The sequence below is a fragment of the Panthera pardus genome, unplaced genomic scaffold (assembly GCF_024362965.1).
Source record: "Panthera pardus isolate Hobbes unplaced genomic scaffold, ASM2436296v1 HiC_scaffold_11, whole genome shotgun sequence".
Lineage (NCBI taxonomy): Eukaryota > Metazoa > Chordata > Mammalia > Carnivora > Felidae > Panthera > Panthera pardus.
Window position 1 is genome coordinate 72,140,380 of NW_026526666.1, and position 10,983 is coordinate 72,151,362.

Below are 10,983 nucleotides of genomic sequence, written 5' to 3' on the forward strand. Positions count from 1 at the left end.
GACACTTGGTCCCTTTGAATGTAAAATGGTCTAAATTAAATGAGATTCATTTGGATGAGTACTTAATTTATTCAAAAGTTGAACCTCCTTTCATGGCTGTTTTTTCTCTCAAAGTGTCTCTTTCCCCCCTACTTTCTCCATATGCCGTCAGGACACAGGGAGTGATAGCAGTGGAACAGGGCGGTCATGTGCTGGCTGCCAGGGGAAGGGTCTGTCCTTGCCACTGAGCCTTGGGTCCTTTTGTGCATCGCTTCTGCAGGTGGGGTAACCCACCATCTGTTTTTCTTTCCATGGGTTGACTTAAATGCTTCAGAGAAGCTCCACCATCTTCCCCTGCTGACTCCGTCCTTCTCCAGCTCTTGCAGGCTCTGCCCATTTAGGGCTTGGCTCCTGCCCAAGCCCCAGCTTGTGTGATGTCCCCCTGGCAAAAAGGTCTGGGTAAAGTCAAGGATGTGATCTATCCCAAGCCTCATTTTCAAAAGGAGCACTTTCTACCCAGAGCCCTAAAAGGGAAGTGGACCACAAATCCCCAGGGCTTCATTGGTCCTGCAGCATTTGAGATGCTTTTTGACCCACCCACTCACCTCACAGAGCCCCCAGACACTAGATCTCTGAGTCTTTAAGGGGCTCAGGCAGCATTTTAAAAGTTATATCTTAATGCTGTATTTGGTGTGCTATGAAATAATATATTTAAGTTATAGGTATAAACAAACATCTGTGAGAGCCCATCCACCAATGGAATGCGATCAGGTGTCAAGATGGCCAATTAGGACAATGAGGCCAACTGAAAGTAACAATCAAGTCTGTATTTACTTCCTTCTACAGAGCAAGCAAGATGCAAAAAGAAGAGGCGCCAGCTCCCCAGTGTTCCATCTTTCCCCATGAAACAGCACCAGGCAAGGGTTAAGGGACATGCCGTGCAGATGGGGGGAATTCTCTCACTGCCTTAAACAAAAGGATTCTTCTATCTTTTTAGAGAAGGAGGAAGGAATAGAAGGAGGAAGAGGGGAAAGTGCTAGCATTGGAAAAGTACTGAGGTAGATAGGAAAAAAAAAAAAAAGCCTCAGCAGGGCTCCCAGGAAAGAGGCCTCTGAATGGAGGTGCCCAGGCTGGGAATGCAGATATGCATAAGAGCAGGGCTGGCTTGTGCAGTGACTCCTTGACAGCAACTCCCTTCAGAAAATTGTAGTGCACCTGTCCGGCACCAAGTCAGCTGTAGGGGAGGGGTCAGCTTTTTCCCATGAGGACTGGCAGGCAAGGTCTTATAACTAGCTATGGTTGGGCCTAAACGATCACAAACAGGAATTTGGCCTGGAACTGGACTCCTCAGCTCCACCCCTTGATCTTTCAGGGCCTGAGCAAGAGACATAGGCAACCCCATCATTGACTAAAATGAGCCAGACATTGTGATAAGTCTGCTTAACCATTCTGAGGAACATGATCAAAGTCACTCTAAGTAGAATAGCAGGCCTGCCCAGGGAATGAATATAGCCATGAGCCCCAACAACTGCCAAGCCAGAAAAAGATCCATAGCTCATTAGGGTCTACCCTAGAAAGCCAGGAGGCCTTCTGTCTAAGCCCCCTAATGGACTGTTCTATTTTGCCAGGTTCATTGATCCAAGTGTTGGCAATTGCACAGATTCTCCTTCTTGATTGGCCAACAGGAAGCCAAGGACTCTACAGTTAGCCAACACTACTTGGGCCAAGGAGTTGAGGCTGAGATTGTATTATTGATAGTCTCAATGAGGATCAAGGACAGATTATGTACAACCTTTTCTAATTGGATGACAGTGAGAATAACCACACAGCCTATATAGGGCAAGAGTGAGTGGAGGGAAGGCCACCACCACTGTAGCCAAAATAGTTCTGATGGCAGATCCCACACTTTTCTCTCAGATGTTCTGGTTGCCTTCTTCTCTGACAGGAGTGAGTTTACATTTAGGGAGGTATTTTGCTCTTGTAGAATCCAGTTGTGGCAATGTATAATGTCCACATTAATAAGGTTAGTGCACTTGAGGCACCAGCAAAGCCCTAACAGATGAATAAAGAGTGGTTTGTTTCGGCCAACTTGAGGAGTTATGGATCCAAAAACCAAGTGGTGCAACCAGCCCAAGGCACTGTTCTGCCATAGGCTATAATCCATGAACTCAGAGTTTGCTGAGACCTGTAACTCAAAGGCAAATGTGGATCTATAGGCCCCAGGGGAAGGTCAACCAGGGTGGCCCATTGGAGGGCCTCCAGGCATTTTGTTAAAGGTCCCACTCTAAGGTAGCAGCCTTTCTGGTAACCCAGGGGGATGGATGCCACCAAGACCCCTACACTGGTTATGTGAGAGCACCGTTAGCCAAAGAGGCCCACCAATCACTAGGTGTCCTTTGTTTGTCAAGGTAGTCATCTCTGGAATGAGACATCACATCCCTTCTCAGATAATGCCCAAGAGTTTCACTGGATGCTGGGTCATTGTGCCTCACCTATGTTAATGACCTATGTGTGTGGCTGCATGTTGGTCAATAAGGCATCCAGTTCTTATTGGGTGGTGCTTTTGTGTGGACCCACCAGGAGGATGTCATCAATTTAACAAAGTGCTCTAGTGCTCCCTCCAGGAGCAGGACTTTTTCCACGTCACATTCATGGCAGATAGCTGGAGAATTTAGGTAGCCTTTTAGTAGCACGTCAAAGGTGTATTGCAATGCATTGCACATAAAGGTGAATTTGATCCCAATCATCCGGGTAGAGAGGGAATGCTAGAAAAGGCATTTTCTTTTTTTCTTTTCTTTCTTTCTTTCTTCTTTTTTTTTTTTTTTTTTTTTTTTTTTGGCATTTTCAATAGCAGCTGCTGTATACCAAGTGTCTTCAGCTTGGGCAGTAGCCTCTGTGACAATCATAATACCAGGTACTGCCAGGACTATGGCGTTGGACCTTCTATAATCAATGGTGAGTCTCCAGATACCCAAGGCCTTTTGCACAGACCAAACTAGTCTATTGAATGTGAAGAAATCATCTCATAGAACTCTGGCTTCCTTGAGATTGGCAATGTGAGTGGTTATTTCTTTTTCTTCCTCAAGCAGCAAATATTGTTTTGGATAGACAATGGTACTAGGCGCTGGTAAGTAATTGGGTAGGTTCATCCATATGCCCCACTAAAATGCAGCCATGCTTATCAGGGATTTGGTAAAGGGGTAAAGGGGTAAAGGCAAATCATCTATAGATGTAAACAACATTCCTATACCAATAATACATTCACTAGTGGGAGCCATAGCAAAAGAAGTTTGTAGGGACCCAAAGGACCCACTTAAAACTTGGCTTGGGCAAGGGTCCCAGAGGTAGAGCTTTGTTTCCCCCTCATCCTGGAGCTAGGGTTTCAGGGATCATGGTCACCTGTGCACCAGCAGCCAAAGACCCAAGAAGTGCAATTCTCTCCTACATCCCTGTTGAACTTGACCTTGGCATAAGGCTTCTGGTCCCCCTTGGGAAAAGAGGGTCCTGGGCCTGTGCCCTAGTCTTGTTTATTTTTGAATGCCAACAGGTCCAGGTAATATTAGTGGTACTCTCCCATTCATCTCCAGGCTCACTAGAAGGGAGCTGCTCATCAGGTGCCCCACAGGCCCTAAGTTCCTTGCCCTACCAATTGCCTCCTTTGACACTGTCACCAAGGAACCAAATTCAGAGATCTTTCTGGAAAGGCCTTGCCCAGGACAGGGCACTGGGTCATTACTCTTACACTGCTCTTTCTCCTGGTCAGTCTTTGCTTTCTTGCCAGTGGCTGCTTTTTCCACATGTGGGAATTTGTCAATTAAGTCTTAGACTGTCAGTTAAGCATCCGTCTCTTGATTTCAGCTCAGGTCATGATCTCCAGTTCATGAGACTGACCCCTGAATCAGGCTCTGTGCTGACAGCATGGAGCCTGCTTGGGATTCTCTCTGCCCCTCTCCCATTTAGGCACGCACAGGTGTGCTCTCACTCTCTCTCTCTCTCTCAAAATAAATAAACTTAAAAAAAAAAAAAAGACTTCGATAGTATCATGGGTGAATTGACCCAATCTCATGAAGAGGTTTAACTGGGCCTAGTGACCAGTGCCAGCAGGGGTAGCTGGGACAAACTTGGAAATTTGAGTCTGGCTAACAGTTTTACCATCTACATTGCAGGATGTCCCTTAGCATCAAGTACTACTTAGAGCCAATAGTTATTGGGTGCAGTTCAGCATGCGGATTCTCTGACAGTTTTGGTCCCATTTCTGGAGCACCATGAGAAGTAGCTAGGGAACTGATTTCCTAGCTTTCTTAGAGTTCCCTTTGTTGAATTTCTAATGTGACCCACTGGGCAAGCCCGGCCAGGGAGTCGAGGGCTAAAGGGAACCAATGGTTCCCTTGAGAACTGAAAAGTTTCTGTAAATAATCCACCAGCACTCACCAAGTCCTATTGTCATGGCTGTGGAAGTACTTCGTAGGACCCCGGGGTATTTTATTCTTCCAGAACAGCTTTGTGCTCAGTTGGCCACTGGCTTGCTGCATCAATTTGTTGAGGTGCCAGATGCCAAGATGATTAATTAGGACAAGGAACCAAACTGAAGGTAAAAAATCAAGGCTTTATTCAGTTATCGTGACAGTGCAGTCAAGAGGTGAAAAGGCCATGTGTGGCCTGTTACCAACACACAGGGGTGGGAAAGGAGGAGACCAAAGGGCTATGACAGTGTACTTGGATCTTCTGTTAAGTGCATTTACTGGAAATAATACTTTACCTCCGTGGTCTTCCTCCTAAAAACACATTATTTACCTCTAGCTGAAGTCATGCGAAAAAACAAATCCCAACTGAGAGGCATTCTACCATTAGAATTCTACCATTTTACCAACATCTGACCAGTGCTCCTCAAAACTGTCAAGGTCACCAAAAAAAAAAAAAAAAAAAAAGGAAAGTGTAAGAAACTGTCACAGCCAAGAGGAGCCAGAAGAGACATGATAACTAAATGTAATGTACTATCCTAGATGGAATCCTGCAACAGAAAAAGGACATTAGGGAAAAACTAAGGAAATCTAAATAAAGTACAGACTTTAGTTAGTGAACATGTATTAGTATTGGTTTATTAGTTGTAACAAATACGCCACACTGAGGTAAGATGTTAACAACAAGGGAAACCGGGTCTGGAGTATAGGAGAACTCTAGATACAATCATCCCAATTTTTCTAAAAGTGCTCTAAAATAAAGTTCATTTAACTGCTCCCCCAAAGGCAATAAAATAAATCAGTAAGACTTTATAATTGCAATGGAAACACATTCATCCATTAGAAGGAAAACAACTTTCTCAAGATTATAGCAATGTTTCATGACAAGCGGGCTGAGCATCCTACAATAGAAGACAGATAAAATAAATATGGCACATCCACACGACGGAATTATGTGCATCAATTTAAAAGATTCTAGTCGTTCTGTATTTGCTTACACAAAAGTCTCCAAGATGTACTGATAAGCGAAGGTAGCAAGAGACTCGACAGTGTGTATAATCTGCTGTTTATGTATTACAGATGGGTCTGGAAGGCACATTAAAAAAAATAGCATCACTTCCAAGGAGAGAGGTTCAAGAGCATTAGGACCTTTTGCCAAATAACATGTCCTGGCTTTTGAATTTTGCGCTACATGCATATATTATCTACTTAAAATGTTTTCAACGGACCAGGCAAAGGAAAAGGAGGAAAGAAAGGAAAGAGAAAACAAAGTTAGAGACCTTGTTTTATCTTTTATCTCAACACACAACACAAGTAAAAGTATGATTCGTTGCCTGAGGTGTGAGTCAGTGAGAATTGAGTGAACGAATGAATGCAGAGAAAGATTTATTGGAAAAGGCATTCTTGCTACATTACATGTAGGAGTGGAATCGATGTTCCAGTGTCTTCTAAGACCCTATTTACGTGTCATCCCTCCTATCCCTCCCCCACTCAACCCCTCACACCGTTTCCGTACCTGTTCAGGGCTTCATTCTATAGGTGCCTTCCATCCCCTATTCCCCAGAACCTAGGATTCTCTTTAAAAATGGTCTCTCCAGTCTGTGAAGGATGGCTGAATTCTACACCAGCCCAGATAGAGGAGGGGTTGTTCTCTTCTGGACCCAGACCTGGCCCAGGGAAGTTGCCTTTGGGAGGGTATTAGCTGCAGCCCCGGAGCCTCAAGCCAGGCAGCCCCCAGCACCTTCTTGGCAAAAGCAGGATCATCATCAAATGCACCCAGCACAGGGTAAGCTGTCAACAGAGCCGGACACCAGAGGTTGCAGCTGGGGGTTAGGATGTGACCTATGGAATTAAGTCAGAAGTTCTTTTCAGCTCACATTTCTTATCCCAACCATTCCTCAACAGTCTGCTTGACTGTGTGGACTGCTGTCTGCCTTGCCCAAATGCAGTTGCATACTCTTCAGCCCAGAATAATCCATCCATTCTCCACCCAAGGCAACCAAGATGGGCTTTCCAAATGCAATTGTGATCATCTGTTTCTGAGTCAGCCTCTCCTGCATTTACTTAGAGTTCCAGGAGGAGCTGAGGTCTAGTTGACCACTTGGCCACTATATTCCCATCACTGAGCCCCTGGACACCCAGGAGACACCCAGTAAATTTTTTGATGAACGAACAAGAATAAATATAATACAAGTTCTAACACAGACAATTGCCAAAGACCTTCGGAAAGCCTTCCATTATTTTATCTTTTATTTCCCATCCTTCCTCCAAGCTCCCTCCCAAAGTAGCACACTGTACTCTCTGAAACTCCTTCATAATCTGGGAGCTCCCCTACATCCTCCATGTCCTCCAAGAAGCTCTCTTTTCTGCTTGCCTTCACATCCTGCCACATCTCTGCCTTGTGAAGACATCCCAACCCATCCCTACCTTAGAATTTATTCTCCCCATCCCACCTACCTTAGGATCTCACTACATTGCTACTTAAAAAACATTATTCTCCCAGATATTTGCAAGTTATATATCTAATAAGGGGCTGATATCCAAAATAAATAAAGAACTTATACAACTTTCAACCCTAGAGAGATAATCTGATTTTAAAATGAGCAGAGGACTTGAATAGAAATTTTTGTAAAGAAGACACACAAATGACCAACACATGAAAAGACACTCAACATTACTAATCAGAGAAATGGAAATCAAAACCAAAATGATATATCACCTATTCCTGTCAGAATGACTGGAATCAAAAAGACAAAAAATAACAAATGTTGGCGAGGATGTGGAGAAAAAGGAACCCTCGTGCACTGTCGGTGGGAATAAGTTGGTACAGCCACCATGGAAAACAGTATAGAGGTTCCTCTAATTAAAAATAAAAATGTCAGGATGCCAGTTAAGCATCTGACTTTGGCACAGATCATGATCTTACAGTTTTCAACTTCGAGCCCCATATTGGGCTCACTGCTCTCAGCACAGAGCCCACTTCATATCCTCTGTCTCCTTCTCTCAGCCCCTACCACTTACACTCTCTCTCAAAAATAAATAAACATAAAAAAAATTTTTTTAAATGCCTTATGATCCAGTAATTCCACTACTGGGTATTTACATAAAGGAAATGAAAACACTAATTCGAAAAGATATATGCATACCTATGTATATTGCAACATTATTAACAGCACAAGGTATGCAAGCAAACCATGTGTCCATTGATAAATGAATGTATAGAGAGGATGTGTATAGACACACACACACACACACACACACACACACACTTCAGTGTGGAGCCTACTTGGGATTCTCTCCCTCCCTCTCTGTCTGCTCCTTTCTCACTTGTGCTCTCTATCAAAATAAATAAACTTTAAAAACTAAATAAATTAAATAAATAAAAATTCCCTAAGGAAAAAAAAAAGTAAACCTCCAAGAGGCTCCAAGAGCTCCAACTAACTCCAAAAAAGTAAAATGCATGCCAGAAATAAAAACCAACAATATGTAAAGGAATAATATGAAATCCAGCAACCGACAATGTAAATTCACAAATATCTGGCATCCAGTACAAAATTATCAGCTATTCAAAGAAGCAGGAAATTAAGGACAACCATCAAGAGAAAAATCAATCATTACAGACTCAGAAATGACAAATATGATGGGACATAGCATCTGAGGACATTCGAACAGCTATTTTAACTATGCTTCATAAGGAAGAGAAAAATTGAGCATGTTAAGGAGAGAAATAGATTTCTAAAGATCCAAGATGGAATTTCTAGAGATGGAAAGTAGAGAACCTGAAAAACTGATAGCAGATTACATGGCAGAAGAAAAGAGCAGTTGGCTTGAAGACATCTAAAATGAGAACGAAAAGGCTGAAAAAAAAGATGGACAGAGCATCAGTGGCCTGTGAGATGATATCACATAGTCTATTATATAGGCAGATTGTGTGTCAGGAGGAAAAAGAAGGGGGGGCAAAAAATTGATAAAACATGGCCAAAAAATTTCCAAATTTCACTAAGACTATAAACCTGTACATTGAAGATGCTCAATGAACCCCAAACAGAATAAACGAAGTTCAAAACCACATAAAACAAATCACTCTATGGTTTAAGAGCCGTATACATATGGTTTAAAAACAAAGAAAAGCAAACACAAGATTAACCAAACTTCAGGAGCCTCTGCAGAAGATGAGGAATGTGGTCAGTGGGGAACACAGAGGTTTCAAATGTGGTATAAGGGCAAATAAGTTATTACTTTAAATTATATAAGCAAACTATTTTTTGCATGAGACATCAACAATTTAAAAATAGAAAAATAAATTAAATGAATTTCATCCATTCTCCTTCTGTGTCACTTATAACACAAGCTATAAACCGGGAGTCATCCTTGATCCAGCTATCACCTAGGTTGATTTTCTCGCAAATCTTTCTGCTACTCTCCAGCCACACTGCCACACCCTGCCCAAGCACCTTCCACTCTCACCTGGAACATTGAAATCACTCCCTCTCCCTTAAGCAGAAGAAACCTTTTCAATGTAACTAATTCTCTCTTTAGCTTGAAGGTGTCCCCTTGAATCCTCCTTAGCTTGAATCTTGCCCCTTGCTGTCTGGTGCAGAGATAAATAACTTCCCCAAAGCCACACAGCCAGGAAATGGCAGAGGCAGGATTCAAAATCTACGTCTTACTTGGGAGCCCACAAGGTCTTTACCCCACCCACTATGCTGCCCAGTGTTGAATAAGATAATACCAAGAAAGGCTTAGCCAAGGCTTGCCATAAGGTAACCTCTAAATAAAAGACAGACTGAATTTTCTCTTCCAATCACCTCCTCACCTCCTTACCTGCCTAACTCCCAGTTAGTCCTTACCTCTGAGCTCAAACCACATTTCCTGAGGGAGCCCCCTTGTCCTATTACAGCAAGTCCCTGATATTTGTCCTCACCGCATTCCATACATTTCTATGTCCTTCCTCCACTAGATTGTGACCTCCACAGGGGCAGGGACCTGTTTTGCCCACCAATGTAGTGTATGTGGCACACCCCTGCCCACTCTGGCTCCTCTCAGTTCCATTCCTTGATGAGAGTGATGGGTCATCAACAGACCTCTCTCTCTTGAGGCCCAACAAGCAATCTGGCCTGCTGACCTTACCGGCAGGGATAAGTGTAAGCCAGGTGGGGCAGGGTATGGAGACCAGCCCTGGCCCATTGAGCTTGAGATGTTCCACTTCACAGAAGGGACCTAGTGCCCAGGTGGGAATTTAAGAGATTTCAGGCACTTGAGACCTGGGGTAAGTCATTGGGTCACAAATAAGCACCCCCTGCCCTTATTTATCATGCCTACTCCTCTCACTCAGAGTTTGGGTAGAGGGCACCTGGATGCCTAGACCAGGTACGCTGGGGCCATTAGGGGAACAGACCATGGTGGCCATGCAGGAAGGGGTCAGGGTGGGGATGGGGGGTGACAGGTGTCACCAAATCTGTGGGACTTCCACAATGCCCAGATAAATTTGAGCCCACAGAGGTTTGGCTCCTCTCCATGGCAACATTAAGTGATTTCAGAATGTTTATCTGTGGTTTTTATGCTCCACTGCAAGGCACTGTCATGCTCTGAGTCCTTAGTGTCCAACACAGGGCATGGCCAAGGGTAGACGTCCAGGAAATTGGAGGTTAGCTAACCTCCACAAGCTCTTTGGGTCTGACTCAGGCACCTCTTTGAGAAGTCTTTCTTCCCTGACACACCCTTCCATTGTCTCTGTGCCCCTCACCATGAGTCCCCACAGCTGTGACGCTCTTTGTAGTGGGCTCAAAGAACATTGGCCAAATGAATGGAAGCTTGCAGGTTGACACTCCTCTGAGCAGTTGTGTTGGTCCAGCATTCTGTCTGGAATTCTTTCCTCTTCATTCACCTGCTTAATTTATTACAACAATAGGGATTACTAGATGTTACATATACTCTCTGAGCTCAAGGGTCACCTCCCCCAGATAGCCTTTCTGATCCTCCCCTTTAGGTGCTCCCCCTCTCCATGGCCACCTCACTTAGGTGGACTTCTCTGCCCTAGAGCAAGATGGCCCCTTGGCCACAGGAACTGGACCTGATTCATCTCTCTGTGGCCATCTCCTGGAAGTGCTTGGCAATATCAGCAGAAGGTATCATCTCTAGAGTAGAGAGATTCTTTTTTTTTTTTTTTTTTTTTAAATATCCCCTTGGAAAGAGGACATTTATTTATTTATTTTTTAATTCTTTTCTTAATGTTTATTTATTTTTGAGACAGAGAGAGACAGAGCATGAACAGGGGAGGGTCAGAGAGAGGGAGACACAGAATCTGAAACAGGCTCCAGGCCCTGAGCTGTCAGCACAGAGCCCGACGTGGGGCTCGAACTCACGGACTGTGAGATCATGACCCGAGCTGAAGTCAGACGCTTAACCGACCGAGCCACCCAGGCGTCCCAGAGAGTAGAGAGATTCTGGTTGGGATTCCAGTTCTGCCACCTGAGAGTTTGGGCAAGTTCCTTTTTATTAGCTTGCTGGTCAGTGTAATGGCTAGCTGAGAAGTCCAGAAACG